At 39.0% G+C, this 21,398-nt stretch overlaps 1 long non-coding RNA gene across 5 annotated transcripts in view; it reads left to right on the top strand.

Annotated features, from left to right (window-relative positions):
- The first annotated feature begins 324 nt into the window (after positions 1 to 324).
- Positions 325 to 21,398, top strand: part of LOC120789581 — a 40,908-nt gene continuing 19,834 nt past the window's right edge. For all 5 annotated transcript variants that reach the window (XR_005707419.1, XR_005707418.1, XR_005707420.1 and 2 more), the window contains exon 1: positions 325 to 532. This is a non-coding gene — a long non-coding RNA (uncharacterized LOC120789581). The remainder of the gene's footprint in view (positions 533 to 21,398) is intronic.

The raw sequence follows: 21,398 nt of genomic DNA on the forward strand, positions 1-21,398 counted from the left end.
CACAAATTATTGTGTTAGATAAAATCCCCAAACAGCAAACCTGGTCCCAGGTAGTATTCCAGCCTATGAATACACTATTCAGTCACTAGGAGCAGGAAGAATAGGGGTCCAGCAGCTCATTATTGCCCAGGGGCCCTCTAGTAGTGTAATCTGGCCATGGAGTGAGCTGCAAAGAACTAAGATTAAATTCACAGATGTTAGATTAGATTCAAAAATATAATTTTCTGTACTGCTGGGTTAATTGGTCATCACAAAGGATGGATTTCTTCTTCCATAATAGTCTTGAGTAGCTGGTGGTGGGCGGGGCTTGTCAATTAACCTATACGTGGTATGCTAAAGCCTAGCAATGTTGGAGGATGTTTTTGAACTGAATTTGACAAACTGTATCCTGGCTGTCTGCCTGTCAGTGGTGGAGAACTGTTCAACTTGGTTTTTACCGACCGATTTCTAACATGAAGGAGCACTCTCAGATGGACCTTGCCTGATGGAGCTCTGCTCATGTTAACAAACATTAGCCTTTAGCCAACCTCAGGTAAGCTTCCGGCAACCAATTGCCAAACGCTTTACCTCCCGTTCTCAGTAATTTCATCCAGAAACCACACGCTTTATGCTTCATAGCACTAAAATTGATAAAAGCCAACTGTATGACATGCAATTGCAGCCTTGAACAATCTGGTAAGAGAAAGCGTCAGGTTTTAACAATTAGCATACGTGCCGTAGAGAAGGTTAGCCTACAGTCATCCTTACCAGTGAACCGGCTGCGCTCTTGGCTTCTCACTTCCCGGCCACATTTTAAGTAATATTGTAGTACATTCACTGGACCTCGGAGCAGGGACATCGTTGATGATGACATCATAGACAGATGCGAATGGAATAGATAAGCTGGGGACTTACATTTCCAGTATATTAGCCAGAGCAGCATCTACTAATTATTATCATTATTATTATTTTGTTATCTGTTGATCTGATTTCTTGATTAATCATTGTGGTCATAAAACATGAGAATATCCTGGAAAATGATCACCACATTTCCCAAGAGCCCATGGTCACATTTTTGAATCACTTGTTTTGTCAAACCAACAGTCAAAAAACATGAATTTGCAATTAAATAAAATAGCAGCAAAACAAACATTTAATCAAAATAGTTGCATGATAATTTTTTGTGGATTTATTAGTTTATTAATTGACTAATTGTTTCAGCTCCAATGTTAATACTTTTTATATTTAGATGAGCAATGATGGAGATCATTTTGTGGTTTATACAGAGCAAAACCCACTCATCTCTTTGTTTTCAGTAAATTTCAATTATTTGATCAGACTGTTTAGGTAGAGTTTCATTTTGCAGCCTTATAGCCTGATGATGGCACTGTACATTTACCCGGCAGGGAGAATGGGAGTCACAGACACACTTTCTACAGAATAATAAAATAATACCATGGGTGTGTTCTGTAGGGGCTCCAGGGGCATGTAACTTTTCAGTTATTTCCTCCTTGAAGCATTGCATGCTAGGACCAAAAAATGTTAACTGTCACCCCTGCAACAATCTGTGCAGACTTTTGCAGTACAATGCAGTTAGTGTATGCAGTTAATAGTTGGATTTACTGAATTGCATAGCATTTTGTATGATAAAATATGAGGATTTTTTTTTAGAGCAAATAAGTGATAATTGTTATATTAGATTGATATTTTATAATTGAAAAATGTGAGTGATAAAGACAAGATCGGATGTTTGGGTAGGATGACATGATGTAATGTATATTTCATTTGATTTCTTTGGTCTTTTTAAGATTTCTCTCTGTTTTGAAGAGGAAAAAATGTCATAGTCGGTTTGAAACTGGCTGAACCTCAGAACCAAGTGTTCCTTTTAAGACTTTATGAAGGAAATGTGAAGAAGGGCAATTGGATTGATCCTGAGTGGAAATTTTGTCTTTGGGGTCATATATGATGTGATTAAATAATTCTGATTCATGAATGAGCTCACACAGTCCCCATTGCTTTGTCACATGAGGATTTTAATTTGAGCCTCACCTGATGGATGCTGGTAATTTATGCTGATTAGAAATAAAGCATCATATTTTCCTTTATCCCCCCCCCCCCCCATCTGAACAGAAGAAGATTTTTCCAGAAGGGTATAAGGACAGCGGTTGATTAGTTGTAATGTGACCGCAGTACCCCACAGGCTTAAATTTATGTCCTCCATTTGAACTGTGGCTGCGTGTGCTGTATACATCAGGTTTGTTAATGAAATTTGTCGCCAGGAGGGAGTCGGTGGCTGCGGTCATTCAGTGCCATGACACATAATTGTGTGAAATCTAACCTTTCAAACTTCAAGTCAGCACTACTTTAATTGTAATATTATTATTCCACACATCAAAACACAATGTATGGTGTTTCTTTATGGATTATTGCTTTCAGACTGTTCATAAACTATTAGAAATTATAAAACTGCCAGAGTTTTATTTGATTATTGTTAATATTGTCTCCTCTGTTGCTGTAAATGTTACACAAACACGGATGAAAAATAATTTGTTTCACATGGGTCACGTCAGCAGTGTCACCATATAGCAGCACTACAGTATCTGCTGTGTGTGTGGCTGAGTGGAAAAGTGAGTTCAGGGCTGTTGTGCAGTAACATGTGCAGCTGTGTATGCTGCTGTCCTCTCCATCCTTTCTGTGACTGTATGACTGACAGGTGTGAGGCTTGTCATGGCTTCCCAGGCTGCTGTGGGTGCAATTTGCAGGGACAGGGAGAGACAGAGGTGGTGGAGAATATGGTCGACGAGAAAGTCTGCCATCTCATTCAGGCTTTTCCTTCTCTGACATGCATCCTCACCCCGTATTGTTTATCAGCATCAGCAGATGACTGACAAAGGAACTGCTCAGCTACAGACAGGTCCACATCAGGACTACAGTAAGTGTGTGTATCTCTGCACTGTATGTACTTGAATGGCTTATGCAAGTGTTACTGCGTAAAGTAATTCCATGACGCCGCTTTGTGAGCTCAGCATATCCTCACAGTGATGATCAGACTCTTATCCAGACCTTGCAGCATGAGCATACAACACAGCACAACTAAGCCTGCTGCCTCCTCACTGCCCTCTCCTCTTTACAGTCACTGACTGACTTGACTCTGGCCATCAAAATGCTGAGTGCTTTCCAAAAACTTAATTTCACAAATGAAAAAACAGCATCTGCTTTCCTAAAGGCTTCACATATGGCGGCCATAGCTGCTCATATGAACTGAAGCAGGTAAGCAGGGTAGGGGGGTGGCCCCTGGGGACCTTGAACAGAGGGCCTGGCCCTGGGGACTCTGCCGGGCCACTCTGCAGTTAGGGCCACACTATCTTGAGCCAGATTAACCTGCATATGAATTGAGGCCACAGAGCACAGAGAGCTGGGGACCATGAACATGAAGGAAACTAGAGGCTATACACCCATGGTATGGTAATTAGAAAATACTTTTTGGAATGGGTGGATTTTGGTGTCACAATTAATTGTTTTTAGCATAGTAACTCAAGATGATTAATTTTAGGATTCACACTACAATGCAATGTGATTATGCTAGCACAGGAGAGTCTGATCAGGAGGGTCTGATCGTAACGTCTGTATGTCCATCTGTCTGCACCCACAAAATAAAAAGGGGCAACTGTTTGATTTTCCTAAACCTGCAATCAGGTGTGGATGCTTTACCAGGAGAGGATGGATCATCATAATCAACATAAAAAATTATGTTTTTGTCCAGTTTTTTTTGTTAATTAGCAGAATTCTCTTGTTCAATCATGTTGAAATTTGGTTTCAAGTTTGACCAAGAAATGAAAATCAAGGAACTATTTTAAAGGTTTTCCTAACATTGTAAGATAGGGTATATTTAAACAGTTTAACACTTTTGCCTCTAAATTACTGATTTTAGTTGAATAGGAACAGTCTGCAAATTGTAGTAAGTATGTCTGCATGTCTGGATACAGTTGAAAAATTTGTAAAGGTTTTCTTAGGTAACAGATAATAACTGAGAACATTTTGCGGCCGTAGCAGTGGTTTGCACTCAGAAGTACTTTCTAGTTTGTAAAAAGGTCAGCAATGTAATGTAAAAAAGATAGATAAAAGATAAAATCCATCCGTTGTTTACTTGCAAAATCAGTGGTTAAAGTAAAAGTGGGTACAACACACAGTCTGAATGAATATCGAGTTTAACCTTAAAAGAATACTTTCACATGGAACCTGTAGCGTGAACCTGCAACTCCACCCATGCTTATTTATAAAGGTTAGCTCGTTGATGAATCCTATTGTTGCTTTCCAGAAATTTTCAGTTTATCACTAAGCTCTAACGGTGCAGTCAGACCAGCTCTTATCCCCCATTCATTTACATATGGAACGAGACGAGATGCATTTGGTCCAGTTAAATCTCATCCTGAACTGACATGCTTCTTTCGCTTTGCGCAGAGTTCAGTCAGACTGAACTTTACATGCGAACTTGCAAGGGTCTCAAATGTCCAGCCAGTTTGAGAAAGGGGGTGGGACTGACCTCTCAGTTAGGAAATGTTGTATATGTTGATTATGTTGCTTTTTAACTGCATGGCAAAATAATAGAAGAAGTGAGAAGATGCTGCCTGGCTGCAGTGATTGCAAGGTCAGTGACAGAGGTTAATGCCTGTGAAGTGTTTGAAGCTTTATAATTAACAACTTTGTGGACTGCTGTTCTCACCTGTTATCCATGCTAGCAACGGTAGTTTATGTTTGCTGTATTTCCTGTCCTCTCCTGCTTTTTGCCACACCAAGCACATAAATTTTGGTTTGACTGCACCGTAATGCCATGTCCACACTATTCCCACAATTGCAGTGCAGGGTGGCCTGCCTTTTTTTGGAGTTCGGCCTTGGATCTTGCACCCAATGCTATTTTAGGTGTCATTATGTTAGCTTCTTTTTTTCTTTTTTTTTTGTGGACCGCCTCGCTCTTCCTTCCTCTTCCCCTCCCACTGGTCTCGCTCTCCTGGCGGTGTTACTGGTGATCACAGCGTGACAGACCATCCTTTAGGAGCCAGGAGAACCATTTACAGCTCTTTAGTGTCAGTGCCTCCTGTCTGCTCCAATATCCACCTCACTGCTGTACCTCCCGCACTTGCCCTGCATTTATCCCTACTCAGAATGTGCACATCTATTATAAACTATTATACAGAGGGGGAAATGGGTCAGAATAAACGTTGGCAGAAAAAACACACTGGTAGCCCAGGGTTTTAATCTTTCATCTGAGTTGTGCTCTATTTTAAACAAACATACAGATGCACATGTGATCACACAAACACACACACACACAAACACACACAAACGAATTAGAGATCAGCTATCAGTTGGTCAGATCATTACCAATATCTGCCTGTAGGCAAACCAGAGTAGAAATGTGTAATGATTACTAATTGCCTTGTTAGTATGAAAACAAAGCAGTTGTTCTTTTTTTTGTGCTGAAGGGCTAAATTACCAGGAAAAAAACAAGTGGATTGGAACATGTGAATAAGGATGTTTTTACATGAGCATCTGTGGATACAGCTGCCACATGCTATGACCATCCTGCCTTCTCCTCTCTGTTTCTCTCGGGCTCAAAAAAACAAAGCCAAACAAGACAGCAGCCTCATGTTCCTGTTTTGGGTAAGTGTTATAATCTACAGACTCAGTTGTTTATGACACCAGTTCATGTCTTTTTTTCTGGTGACCAGATGAAAGCCATATCCGTCTACCTCTCATGATGTGCTACGGTGGAAAGTCTCTTCTGTTTTATGAGTTTGTTTTTATGTTTAGAAAACCTGAAACAGTGAACCACAGCACCTACGTATGTACGTTAGTGTGGCACATTAATGTTACCACTAGCATATCGTCTGGTAATGATGGTGATAAAAGGTGCTCCTCGGCAGTTGTTTATTCTACAGTGGAGCACAACACACACTCACTTGATTCTGTTGTCTGTCTTTTTTTCTGTCTCCTCCTTGTGCCTTTCTCTTCATCCCCGAATAACTTTGTTTACCTTGGCAGTCACCTGCCACTGCAGGAGCCAGAATGACATTCAGAGGCCTTTTGTCCCAATCAGCTTTTCCTATCAGGCTAAATGCTCTCTGGAGACAGGGCTTATTACATGACATGATCCTCGGAGTAGATAAATGGCCATCCATGTCACGAGCCGGACCCCACTCGTGGGGGGGGGGTAAGTGGGGGTGAGGAGACAGACAGCTTGGGGCCCAAGAGATGAAAGGGGCCCATAGCCTTATTGATGTTTTAATCAAAAACAGTTAGCACTGAATAAGTCTGTTTGCAGGCAAAGAATCAGGGAGGCTTTCCATCGGTGCCTATTGAAAATATACAATAATTGAAATTCAGACCTTGCTGACATATAATTTATTTGCTGTCAGTCTATATGGGTCTGTTTTTATTATGAGTGCTTGTTGTGATGCCCCCTCCCCCACTCCAATGTGTGCTTGTGACCATTGGTTAGATTTACAAATTGCCTTTTAGGGTTTGTGGTGAAATTAGTCTGAAGTCAGTTCTTTTTAGTGCGTTGTCATTCTATAGACAGAGCCCGTCATAATCAAATGTCTATATTTGTCCATCTTTCTAAAACTTTAAGCTTTAAAAGTGTTTAAGGATGTTGACATCCGTATTTGGTCAATAGTGTTGGCCATGTAGTCCTTTTTATAAATAGTCCTCTAGAGCTGCAACGTTAATTAATCAATTGGTAGATGAACGGAAAATTATTTGTCAACTGTTTTAATCTAACAAATTATTGTTTTAAGCATTTTTTTTGGCAAAAATGCCAAAAAATTGGTGGTTCCAGCCTCCCATATGTGAGGATTTAATGCTATTCTTTATCATACGTGATAGTTTACTGAATATATTTGGGGTTTCGAGTGTTAGTTGGACAAAAACAAGACATTTGAGGATATCACCTTGGGCTGTGGGAAATTATAACAGGCTTTTTTTCTATTTTCCCACAATTTATGGACAAACCAATTTAATAATTAATCGAGAAAATAAAAAGCAGATTAATTGATCATGAAAATAATTGTTAGTTGCAGCCCTATACGCTAGTCTTCTAATTTTAGAATAATGCAGGACAATTAACTTAAAGAGTAAGTCAACACTAGATTTTCGCAGGAGGAAAAAATAGCCGCACTAATAGTACATAACGTATAAATTCGTTGCACCTCTGACCACACCCAACACTGTAGTTGATGTGGTCTTTTGTACTCGTGACCACACCCAGCTGTAATCTAGCTTGATACTACAGTTGATGATACATCACTGCTGTATGGGGTGTTGAAAAAGCATGTTGGCAGGTGAGTGGGATTAGTTGCCTGGGTAAAGTTACTGACCTCAATCCAGTTGATCAATGTGTTCCACTGAAGGACAAAAGCCTACAGAATGAGCAAGAAGTGTAGATGGCCTGGGGGAGCAGACAGGTATCTTCGCTGGTCATAGGAAAGTGTTTTTTGATGGCTATGTACTAATATTTGTATCCATATATTAAATATGATGGATTAATCTAAGTTTCGGAACTCAGAGTTATCATCTTTTCACAGTAACAACACAACAACAAATGTGTTCAAATATTTTCTGAATGCACTGTAGCCCAAAATGCCATGGAGTCACATTACATGTATGGCTTTTAGTGAGGGGCTTGACCAACATGTACACCTGCTGAATGCAACAAGTCAAGACATATTCTCATGGGGTTGTTAAATGAAATTTTGGGAGATGTAAGAAATCATAAGGTGAAGTACACAAGGCAGATTGAGAGGGCATGAGTACACCAAAGATGTAAATTTCTAGGCTTCATTTGTGGTTTTTTCCTTTTAAACTGATGAGCTTTGACGACCCACTGTTCATTGTTGTAAAAGTGTAAAACTTTCACATGCTATAGGTTGTTTAAAGTCAAGTAATTTAGCATGCAGAATTATAGCAAATCAAACATTGTTAGCAGCGTTTGTCTTTGGATGATAGGATTGTCTGTATAACTCATATGCAGTTTATGTTTATTTTTACTTTATATGCCGTATCACAGTATGAAATATTTATCATAGCATCGTGGTGTTGCCTGAGCAGAGTCCCTTTCTGGTGATTATGAATGTTACCTCAGTTTACCCCGTCACATCCCGTTTCTCCCTCAGGATTAGAATGTTTAGAAAATGCTATGCACAGGAATCTCAAACATTAGCATTTCTGGTAAATTATTCATTTTGCACGTTTTTATGTGAGTCAGAAAATGCAGCGAACAATTTTCCACTCTCAGAACTAAACAACTAATTGTTAAACACACTCCACTGGGTTTCAAAGATGTTGCCGCAGACTTCATCAAACATTAATGCGGGGCACCACTGATTTCATGCAGTCACTCTTAACATCTCGCTTTTAGTGACCCTCTGAAAAAAAGCATGAAAACTAATCATAAATTACAAAATGATAATGGGAAGAGGCAGAGGGAGAAAGGGCTCTGGTTCCCAACTGGTCATGAGTTGATCATTTTAAGCTCCGAGCTGCAGGTAGGCGATGACAGCTGCTTAATTTGGCTGTGTCACCATGGTGACTTAATCCTGTAACGGGCCCCAGTGACAGCGGCCTCACAGACGGCTAAGAGACGAAACGGCACTCTGGCTGCCCGTTTTACAGATGCAGCAATAGAAACCAAGGTCACTTTAATTAACTGCCAAATTACAATTTAAATGATAATACTAATCACTCACTTTTGCGGTAGCAAGAAGCTACTAGCTGTCACATTAATTTAAGGCTGCAGGGGAAAATGGACATTTCCATGTTTGCCTCACAGTAGGGTCTGAGTATGTGCTGGGCTATTTTCATTTTCTCTGTGTGCTCTCACTTTCCCAGATCAAGAGCAGGGTGACCAAACTGTTTTCTACAGTTTTTCCTTACTTTACACTCTGCCCTAACTTCTCTGTCTGTTTGTGTTGATTTTCCTCTCCCATTGAATCTCTCTTCTCCTCTACCTCGTCACTCTCTGAAGGATTTCAGTTAGATGCCACTGATGCCTTGTCTGTGTGTATTCCCTTTAATTGGGCTGGAGTGAAAAGGGCATCATTGGTGCAGCGTTTCTCTGTGAAGTATCTGGAATTGAAATGAATGGCACACTCAGATCCACAGACTTCCAAAATCCTTTGTTTATGGTTTTGTCTAAATGTATTAAATATAAATTTGTAATCAAAGGCAACTTCCTCACATGAAACCACAGGAGATTGGCTTAAATGATCACTGTTGCCTTTGAGTAGTTTTAAACAGAAGTTAAACATTTTGAGAAATATGCTTTTAGCTAACACTTAGATGAGAAACTTGATACCCCTCTCATGTCAGTCTGTTACATATTAAGCTGTAGCCAGCAGCCGGAACGCTTAGCTTAGCACAAAGACTGGAAACAGGAGGAAACTGCTAGCCTGGCTCTCTTTAAAAGTAACAACGTCCACCTACCATTGAGGTGCTGGTAGGTAAAGCTGACCACTAATTAACACAATCTTGTTCAAAAACTGTAAAAATGACAATTTGCCTTTTTAAAATGGATTATGTGCCAGACTAATGTACAGATAATTATTTTCTAAAATTATTATTTGTCTATAAAATGCCCATCACCATTTCCCAGGCCCTTAGTTGACAAATTTAACTAGATTGTTTTGTCCTACCAACAGACCAAAACCCAAATATAATTAGCTTACTACAATTGAAGACTAAAAAAACAGCAAATATTCACATTTTAGAAGGTCAGACAAATTAATGTTTGGCATTTTTATTAAAACATCACTTAAACATTTAATAGTTCATCAAAAATTGTTGATTATTTTTTGTGGCTTGAGCGATCAATTTTTTTTTCAGCTCTGCTCTCAATGACTTTAAGTTGTGGAGTCTTAACATTTCTGTTATTGTGGACTGTTATGGAGCCTAGTTGGACACTGTAGAGACTAGGTAAATTCCAGACCGTGGGATATTTATTCAAGCCAACCTCCACCCCATTACAGTTACTGCCCATCTGCCACTGCTGCCACTCGGAGCCCTCCTAAAGGTTACTCATTTACATATAGGGGGGAAAAGCGCCCACTGATAACAGAGCTTCAATCAATCAATGCTTCATGATTAGTCCCATATAAAATCCCAGCAGTTGGTAAAACTTTGCCTGCTTGCCTCGTTGCTACTTTTTAAATGAGGTCCTGGAATGCCATGACAACTACCTGGAAACAACTGATTGGAAAAATTCATAATTTTTCAGATAAATCATGACGGGGTTCCTGAAATTGATTTATTATTGTGATCATTAGCCATATGGCACAGACTGCTTCCCCCCTCCCTAACATTCAAAAACGTGCGATGACAGGCTTAGGTCAGTGCAACCTTTACCAATGCAAAAATTAATCTCAGTCTAATCAGACGTGAAGGACACCAGAGAAATGTACTTGTATTACTTAAGTTGCATTCACAATTAAACAATAGAGGGTATAAACACAACTCAGACTCTGTGTCCTGATGAGTTTTAAGACGGAGAGGACAGAATTTTGGTATTTTTGTGATGTTAAAGAAAACCTAAATAAAAATAGGTTGCTGAAAGTAGTTTAAAAAACTGCTCATGACCTGACACATTCACAACCAAAACATGGGAAAATGAGCTGATAAAAAAATGTCACTTTAACATCCATTTAGTAGCTGTTCTGGAGCTTTCAATCATTTCTTGAGTTCGCTCAATTGTCATGGAACTGTGGATGTATAAATTTCATTTTTTATTTTTCTGAGAATTTTTTCTGTGGTTTAAGGACTTCTCATCAATAGTTGCTTTAAATTTGATGTTCAAATAATTCTGGACCTTTTAGAAACAGTAATTTCTTTTCTGGAGCTTCCATGTTCTTCATCTGCAGATGGGGTGTGCTCAGATGTTATGAGTTAAGCAAAGATGTTCAAATGTCCGTTTTTTGAGTACTTTAAACCTGTAATAACTGATTCTTTTTGTTTTTGGCAACTTGGGGGTGGTGGAAACAATCATTAAACAACACCGGCATGTTATCACCTTGTTCATACAGCAAACATGTTAGCAAACAGTTACCTATTTACACTACATATCCAGTAGATATGGAGCAATAGTAGTATCCACTTGTAGTTGAGTTTCAGGTCACAATGTGAATTTGAGTCCAATATTCCCTCTACTTTTAGCTGTGATTTTGGTTTCCTCCAATTCCTGAATGGAAATATTTCGGTCTTTAGCTGCTAAATGCTCCACTACTTTCAACAGCTAGTCACTAACCTTATCTGCTGTTTGTTGTTGAGCAGGTACTGTTCGGTGGGATTTTTTAGAGACTTGTCAGTTAAAATAACTGCCTGCTGCAGCCAAAAATGAGGCTATGAGAGCAGTGAACACACGCAGTGAAGTTGTGGTCTGTAAAACAAGACAATGAGCTGAAACACAATAGAATCAGGTGATAATTCTATGGATTCATCACTACACATATGTAGTAATTTGAAAATCTTGATTATAGAAGCTTTTGGGGCTTCTTGATTTAAATGTTAGTTATTAAGATAGTTTATTGTTGTTATTGGTAAGAAGCCTTAGTTTCACCAACTGTCACATTACTTGATAGAACCCCTAACCAAAGCATCTTAAAATTATCATGGGATATAATTTTAATTTCAACCATCTCCATGTTCTGTTTCTCAGTAAGGGAATAAATGGATAACCTTACATGATACTTTATTAATGTCATCCTTTTGGTCTTGTTCTAGACTCTGTCATCTTTTCATCAGTATATCCTCTTGAGTCCTTACCCCCTCCTTCGTATTGCACAAGCAGTTATACTAAAAGTTAAAGCTTTAGGAGGAAATATCCTATTTGTAATTATTTGCATGTGGTCTGCCAACATTTACATTATCATCTCTGTCTCATAGTAATTGCCTGGTCTTCACATTGGCTCAGGGCAATGTTGTATTAGATTGTAATCTCCAACACTGTTCCCTGACACAAACTTGATGTGTCACTGTGATTGGCATGGAGGAGATGACATGACAGAGCTGGTTTTGGGGGACTGACAGATAGTTGGCAGGTTAAGACTCCCCTGTTGGGTGCTGCGCTGCCTCAGGACAGTCACCTGTCAACTCAGGTGAAGGCTCATCATAGCTGATGACTGGGAGCAGCAGAGTGGATATAATGGGATGAGCAGACTGACACAGATGTAGTGCAGGACTCCCTTTGTTTGTGGGTGGAGGAGTAGACCTTGCTTCAGTCAAGTGTGCCGCCATGCTGAATAAAAGGTATTAAGAGTTTTAGCACTATGGGTGATGTGCTGGCATTTATGTTGGACACACACAATTGATCCAAGTAATATTCAGGCCTATGATGTCAAATTGTTCCTCTGCTGTTCACCTAAACCTAATAACCATACAGTTATTGTGGTAGGTATTGCATTGATTTATAAGTAATTGCAATTATAATATAACTTTTTAATATGATGTAAAGTCAAGTATAAATTACTTTAAGTGTTTTTTGCCATTGGCTGTCTCCTTTCAATTGGCTGGTTGTTGCTACAGACTAACTTTACATTGTTTGCACTAGTGTGCCTAACTTTATGTGCACCAGCACATAATTTAGGAGAACCCAAAATTTTTCACTGTGCCTCTCGGCACTGCAATAATATATTTTAAGCGCTACCTTTTTTGGCCATTTTATCATATCTGAGCCACGGAAATTGTACAAACCATTCTTTGTGAAAGGCATATACAGTATTTTGGCCTTTTTGTATGTTGTAGGTTCTGGCTCTGGCTCTGGCTCTGGCTTGGACTCAGATGAGACCATCTCCGCCGGAAATGTTGGGTCAGGATTAGTCATCTTACCTAGTAAATAAGTACTTTTACCCAAGTACCGTACTTCAGAACAGTTTTGAGGTATTTGTACTTTACTTGCGTATGCTACTTTGTACCTCTACTCCACTACATTTCAGAGGAAAATATTGTACTTTCTACTCCATTACATTTGTTTGACAGCTTTAGTTACTAGTTACTTTTAACATTAAGATTTTACACAATAGATAACATAACAAGCTTTTAAAAATCAACGCATTGTCAAAGATTAACCCAGTGGTTTCCAACCCTTTTGGCTTTCAATGTCTTCAGAAGAGCAGTGTGCAGTCGGGGTCACATTTTAGATGTCTATGATTTCTTAACAGCTCTACCAAATAGTGATTTTTCCCGCTAAACTTCTCACATGGTTTCATTTCAATAAATGTTCAATTCTAATTTATCAAATCTAGCAACTCTAATGATGTCATATGTAATAATATATCAGTCAGAATGACCAAACTAGTACTTATACTAGAATATTTTAACTACATTTTGCTGCTAATGCTTAAATACTTTTACTTAAGTAGGATTATTCATGCAGGACTTTTACTTGTAATGGAGTATTTTTACATTGCTGTATTGGTACTTTTACTTAAACAAGAGTCTGAATACTTCTTCCACCACTGATCTTACAAGGGACAGGGGAGACAGGTGGTGGAGCAGTTACCTTCACGGATGATGTTGGGTCTGGGCTGGGCTTTTCAGGGCCACGATGGTCACAATCTGGAGCCCTATTAACATAAAACATAATTGTCCAAGAAACCCAGAAAAAAAATATTTCAAATGCTCACTGTTCTCCTTATCTACTCGCTCCATCAGACGTTATCCATAAATGATACAGATTTCTCAAAATTGTAAAGATGAAGAGACTTGAAGTGCACACATTTTTCCAGAGTTCACCATAAAGAACATCACTTGGCGAAATCAAGGTCTGTGCTTGTGTGTTTGAGCATGTACATGTCTGTGGTTTTTGAGAGTTGTGATCTGGGGTCACTGCAGTGTGTCGACCCAATCACTGTTGCCGTTTTTGTTGAGTTTCCTCAAAAGACTGTCCTGCCAAGCACAGAGGGAGCATGTGTCCATCAAAGTCAGGCTGATATGAGGCATGAGGTCTGAGGCCTGCTTAAGAGATGTAAGGGTAGGACTGACTCATACAGAAGCTCAGGAACTAGCATATCACTCTCAGCACAGCATACTGCCACAATGCATCAACACACATTGATTCTAGAGAGAAACTTCAAGCAACTGGATCACATTTAGATGCAATATGGAACAGTAGATGATGAGCAGGAAAAGTATTGATCTAGAACAAAGAAAAATATGTAGTGTTTGGAGTGATCTAGTGATTGTTGCAAAGATTTGCTATATGCACATATTCTAGGGAAGGTGTGTCTATACATTTTTTATGTGCTATTTTGCCATAGATGTAAAGTCACAAACTAGCATTTTAAGAGCATCTTCTGTAATTTGAAGAATTTTCAATGAGCAGAAATGTCACTAGAAACTGAATTTGAATTGTTTATATTTGAATTTGAATTGCTCATCTTGAATAATTGCATTAAAAAATGAATTTGAATCAGACCATTTGAATTTGTATTGTTTTAACATGACTAATTGCATTGTAAAAACTGAATTTCAATATATTTGAAACTGAATGTAGTATTATGAAATTGAATTAATTTGCTCTGAAACTGTGTTTTATCCTAACCGAAAATTCAACTCTTTATACTTCCACGTTCAGTTATCACCAATTCAAATTCAGTTTACTGAGACACACATCTGGTCCTTGAGGAACTGAGTCTCCGACCAAATAGTTAGTGGTAGAGTTGGATTTTGGGTAACTTAGGCGCCAAATTTTGACAAAGAGAGGAAGAGGAATGTGTGTTATTTCAGGTTCTGCTGCACTGATTTTGATCCTTTTTTAAACTGTCCAACATGAGTCTTTCAGTGTTTATAGAAATGCAATGCTAAACCGGGGGAATTATCTTTTAATCTTGTGTTATCTAAACATCAGCACATATACACACATATAATCTAAAAATTACTTTAACTTTAACTTTAAAGACTTTAGAATGTTCAAAAATACATTGAAATCAAAAAAAGCTTAAACGGCATACTCCCACATAACTTTGCCTATCCCAGTGGCCATTTGTGGCCGTTTGTTGCACTGGAAAAAGAAATTATAGATTCTTCTGAAACATGATAGAATCATGGATTGTGAATGCCAACGCTAAGTATTTCCATTTTTCAGTATATGATGTAAAAGATTATATGAATTTTTGCCTTTTAAATTGGTAGATAAGGGATGGTAAAGAGGAGCTGAAACTGTGACAAGTTCTAATTTCATTGTGATTTATTTTATACACTGATATTCAGTATATACATTTTTTTTTTTAGTTTTTGTGATGATAATTTTTCATGATAACATCACAGGAACGTCTGTCTTCCCTAACACACACACCTACACACACACACACACACACTTACCAGCTTGTGCTCACCTGTCTGCTCTCCACCTATTCTGTATTACCAGGTCTCTATATCTCACTGTCAAATCATCTGCTCAGTCCCCCAGGTCCCCCAGCGTCCATCAGCAAGGCCTGTCATTTATGACGTCCGATCTGTATTCATAACTACTGTCAAAGCAGCGCCATCGAGTCTGTCTTGCCAGCCTCTGTGAAGAGCACCAGCAGTGCTCAGTTATCTGGATATAAACTCTCTAACCTGCTCAGATTATGCAGCTTCCTGGTTTGATACAGAAATGTATCATTTGAGCGTAACTGCTTGACCTTACCGTTGTCAAAGCATCCTCAAAGGTCATGAGACCCTCCCTCATCTGATTCTTTTAACATATGAATTATGGATTGCTTCATTGTGAAAGGTGGAGCTTGGGAGGGTGTAATATTGGTAGTAGAGACAGTGGATTGATGGCATTATGAGTGCTGCAATAAGCGATAGCTCACAAAGTGTAACAATTTCTGAATGAATTTTTACTATTACTCGCAGAGCTTGTTCAGGTATTTTTGTCTTGAGAGCTCCCGGTAAAACAATAATAAATGTAGCAGTATCTAAATACTGCAGTAGTCAAGGGTAATTGTGTGGTAATTACAGCAGAGTCCTTTGATCACTCTGAGAGACGTTTGTTTAAATCCTGTCCCTGTCATCCCACATTGCTACAGATGATTTTCCAGTCAATCAGGACATCTGCATTGTAAATATTGAGAGAGGTTTTGTCTTTTTTGGTAGATTGGTGTTTTTCTAACATCTGCAGTGGCCCCTTAGCAAATTTGGGTAAACCCTGCTATAGGAAATGATGGTTCCCACCAGCAAAGTGCACATCAATGGCTGCCCACATTTTACCTTTACATCTGAGGTATGGATTTAATCAGTGTGCAGTCAAGAAAACCTTTTGTTAATTAATGGGACCTCCATGAGAGGTCAGCATTCAACACGCCAAGCCTTGCAGATTCAGAACTTCAAAACAAAATAGTGGTCATCAGTGGTCACCTCAAGGCTAGGCTGGCTATTTATTTGGTGTTTTATTTAGAATGTTGTTTTCCTGATCGCAGGCCCTACTAGGGGCACCTTAATTCTCTAAATGACTTTTTAAGTAGTGCCTCTGCTCTGCATGACCCTGCTGAGTGACGGGCCATTCTAATCCTTTTTCACGAGGGGAAACACCCTTTATTGCAGCCTCTGGTTTGTTTTGCCCTAGCCCACAACATACGGCATTTAACACTCTCATAATTAAGTAGCTGAAGCCAAAGTGCTCTGCCCAATCTGAAGCCATTGGATGGCGCTGATAGGCGCAGATGAGCAGAGGGACAGTTGATGTCCTGCAAACATTATAAATTGTCTTTTTAATGTACACATCAAATTTATAACAACAGCTTTGATTACACCTGGAATGGTAGAAAATGTAGATTAATTTCAAGAGTAATTTAATCGTATTATTTGTTGTATTAACACTTCACTTTTCATCAGACAGCAAAATGAATGTATTTGATGGAAATGAGAAAATTACATGCAATACTGGGGCGTCTTGACAGTGTCCCTGCTTGCTGCTTATCCTGGTCTCTTCTAGCCAACTGAGTGAAGGATACTCTGCCTGTTTCCCCACCCAAACTCTAGGTCCCATCTGCTCAGAGAAAGGCACAACATTTGTCAAAGTAGACTGGATAATGGCTTTGGCATCCTTTATTATAATCTCGGCATAAACTTCATTTGTCGACTTTTGGCATCGGGACACTTCTGGGTTTGGGAAATCGGTCAGGACTCTTAAGTGTCCTCGTTTCTTTTTCATCAGCTCAAATCCAGGCATGAATGCTCATTTGATTCCAATTTAAAACATGATGGTAGTGCGTTTTTTAGAGGCACACAGAGAGATAAGGTTGTTTTCCATGATTAGCCCAAATACAATTCCTCAAATTAAAACGGTCATAGAAGTAAAGCCTCAACAATCTGTAAGTCTAATTACACTTAATGTTTCAGGCTTGTGTTTGAGGCATTAGAGTTAAAATCTGATACCCTCATCACTAGATCAGTATTATAACAATTACTACTGGTAGAGAGTTCAATGGTCATATAGCCACTTGAATAATATTCCTGCTATTAGTGAATAATCATATCAGTAGACAAAGCAGTAGAATACAAGGTAAAGTAGAGAGCTAAACAGACTTAATTTTTGACTTTATGTGTGTAAAGATTAGAGAGGGACAAACTTCATATCATGTCTCTCCAGTCTCCATTAAGGTTGTCACTCTCAGTTGACTACTGCTCCCCCTGTATGTGGGTCACACACACAGTTCCCAGCTGTGCAGCCCAGTCAGCTGTGCCTTTTGCCGTGCCCGCCAACATCTGCTCCACAAAAACAATATCCAGCTTTTAGCACTCAAATGGAGGTTACACCATATGCCAGCAAGCCACTTAGTTTCTGTCAGGGGAGCTGGGGCCTTGCCACACTCGTCGAGGTAACAATGAAGGAGAACAACACTGGGATGTGAAGAAGAGCTCATTCTCCCTCCTGTTTTTTCTCTTCTATTCCTTCTTTATCTGTATCTCTCATTTTCTTTCCTTGCCTAAATCTTTTCATTTTATCATCTCCTTGTGTTTACGTGTGTTTGTGTGTAAACCCTCCTCTCTCTTGTACTCTTTTCTCTGCAGCTCCTCACTCAGGCCATCGATGTGTGCAAGTGTGCATCTGCTCAAGGTGCTTTGGCAGCATCACCTTTTGAATATTAATGCATCACCCTAAACAACAGTTTGCCTGCAAGGTCTGCCACAAGGTCTGGTGAAGTGCATGTGTTTTACGTGTACACACTAATGTTTGAGAATAATTTGTTGTAAGACTGATTACTTTTTAGTATATACTTTGCAGATGGGCAGAATCATTTTTTAACAAGGTTCTAAACTACTTCCAGTTCTTTCTTTAAATTGTCCTTTTAAAGAACTAGGATACTGATCGCACGAAATGTCATTTAGCCATTTAAGACCAATTATGAGTGCAGATCTGGTTAGTATGAACTGAAGTGCTGCTCACTATGCTGAGAGGTGATAATGGGTTTTTAATTAAATATGGGAACCAAAGGTCCCAAAATGGAGCTTACAGCTAACCAAGCAGTAGCCATTTGGTGACTGTACAGACAAGGTCCATTATTGTCTCTCTGGCCTTGAGTCTCTTCACTTTCTGTGGTGCGGTGGCAGTCCGGACCACGACAGCTTTTTGTTATTAAGAACAAAGGTGCAGTGGAAAACAATAATGATTTAAGGAAACAAAATGTAGCATAAATTATATAAGTGTGAAATGATTTTTTTTAAGGTGTTGCTTTGTTGACAGTGACTTTACAATTAATTCATATTCTAAGCTGGTGATTATTTGTTACCTTACTATATTACTGTCATACCATAATGTGCATCAGTTAATTGAACAGCCTATTTTTTTTTTTAGTAAAGCAAACCCAACACTGATGTTTTCACACAAAAAAATACACTTTAAGGTACAGTGCCAGTGATTATCTTATTAATCCTGTCTAAGCTCTTGTCCTTGTTCAGTCTCCGGGATGTGGGAGAGGAGGGGAAGACTGACAGAGCCACGTACTTGGGGGGTGGATCCAATGAGAAGCTCTGGAACAGCAGGTCGGGGCTGCATTCTGCAGGTCACGGTTTCACTTGTGGGTATTAATTTGGGAGGGACCATCACACGGCAAGTGCGTGCGTGCGTGCGTGCGTGCGTGCGTGCGTGCGTGCGTGCGTGCGTGTGTGAGAGACGGCCATGGTGAGAGTTGTTGGAAGAGCTGTTGAGCAGTGAGAAATCACCTTGACAGGGTGTGCACTGTATATCATAGTAGGAGCTGATGCCACTCATGAATGCTGATTAAAGTCTAGAGGGAGTTTAATTACTTTCTGTTGGTGTCTGTGGTTTGAATCTCACAGTAGCAGCTTGTTTATCAGAGTTAGCTATACAGTCTTTAAAAAAGATGGAAAAATAGTCTTTTGGCTAGAAAACAACTTTGAGTATCATTTAGTTACCAGCTGGTTGAGCTTAAAATTACAACACCACTAAAAATCTAACCAAAAGGCTATGCTGGCAACAGCAATATATATTTTTACTGTTGAAAGATAATTTTGTTTGTAGCATAGCAACACATTGTGACTTATTTTCCAAATTGTTTATATCTACCTCTAGCTCATATTTATTTAATGAGATTGTTATTTTTTGTCCAAATTCACACATTTGTCACATTTATTCGATCAAATCACATCCAACTCAGTCACTGCATGTACCGTAGAAATGCCAGCACTTTTGGCAACTGCAGCAGATTTCTGTCAGTGTCTATCTTTGAACACCTCCCACATAATGTTCTCAGGAAGTGATTCCTATCTACTGCCAAAGGGGTGCAGTCCAACAACAAATGGCACTGGATAGGGGGCTGGAGCAGAATGGGGAGGGGTCCTATCATCCACCGACTGTGCACTGTTGACAAGTAATAAAACTAATCTTGTTAGCAACTAACTAATCTTGGGAGCAAGTTCTCCTTGCTTTGGAGAATGTAATGGCTTGGAGCAGTAATGAGGACTAGTTGTGTTTGCATATAGATTGTATGCACTTCCTTGGACAGTCAGAGGAGGGCAGTGCTTAAGTGGAAACAAAACAGAAGCTGTAAGGGTAGAGTCAGCTTCATACTTATGTGTGTGTTTGTTAGGCTGTGAGTGTCTCAGCAGGCGCAGAGGTGGCGTGTGTATCCTTGTTTATATTTTGTGAACCATGTGGGTCTCTCATAGGTCAATAAGAATGTGTGGTTTTCTATTATCCTCAGTGTGTAACACTGTGTAAGTAACACGGACAAACTAGCACAGAAATTATGCTAATAATGACAAGGATTATGTTAATTGGACTTTACCAGTCCAGTGCAATGATGCTGACCTTACATGATTATTAATAGCATCACAACATGTTAGTTTACATAATGGTTAAGATATGCTTGCAGTCTTTATATGAATTATCCAAAAACCAAAAATTACATGCCAAAATTAGAAATACAAATTTTATGTAATTTTATCATTTTATTAATTATGTTGACTTATATGTCATTGTGGCTATATTTGAAATAGAGGAATGTTTTAGTTATTAAATTTTACAAATATACTGAAAAAGATAAATGACAATTCCTTAGGATTCTTTAGGAAAGACAATGTTTCTAATCTTGGTTTAGATATTTTTAGATGTTGTAGCACACTTTACATCTGATGAAATTAGAGCTTGACATGATGTCTCTGTGACATTTAAGGTAAGAAGTAAGTGGCTTTTATCTCAGCTCCAGCTGTGACTTCTCTTTGAGACAACTTTTTAAGGCCATTGCATGACTGCTTAGAAGAAGAGTGAGACCTCAACAAATGTGTTCAGTCAGCAACCACATCTGGGTGTGATGCATCATGAAAACCTGTCAAAAAACTCTGATTCTGATCAGTGTGTAAAGTGTAGACAAGGATGTAATATTGAACGCCCAGATGGTTTCCAAGCAGAGACAGATGAGCGGTGGCTTGGTGTTATCTTTAATTCATATCTGCTCAGCCGTTCTCCCTACATTGTTTGGACCTGTCTCTGGGCACTGGGAAATGTGCAACTAATTTAATATGGGGGAACAAACAAACTAAGTTTAGTCAGTGCCACTTTGGCTGGCACTCCAACTAATTTGTGTGAACAGTATTGTGTATGATATAGTGCAACATGGTGAATGCTTTCTCTTACAATTGGAAATGACTTTTTGGGGTGTGTTGCCAAGAGCTTGATGATGATGCTCAGAAGCCCAGTATGGTTCACGCCTCACTGCTTCAAAGCAACCGCTAAGCTCTTTTTAATGACATGACATACACAATTATTGTGGTTGACTTAGTCTCAATACCTGTTTACATCTTGTTTAATCACTTCTTGTGTATTTATGCATTAACAAAGAATAAAGTTGTGAAAATACTTAATACTTAAGATTTCTGTCTTTTGATTTATTTTGTCTGAATTTGAAAGACCTTCTCTAGGGCCTGAA

The sequence above is a fragment of the Xiphias gladius genome, chromosome 5 (assembly GCF_016859285.1).
Source record: "Xiphias gladius isolate SHS-SW01 ecotype Sanya breed wild chromosome 5, ASM1685928v1, whole genome shotgun sequence".
NCBI lineage: Eukaryota > Metazoa > Chordata > Actinopteri > Istiophoriformes > Xiphiidae > Xiphias > Xiphias gladius.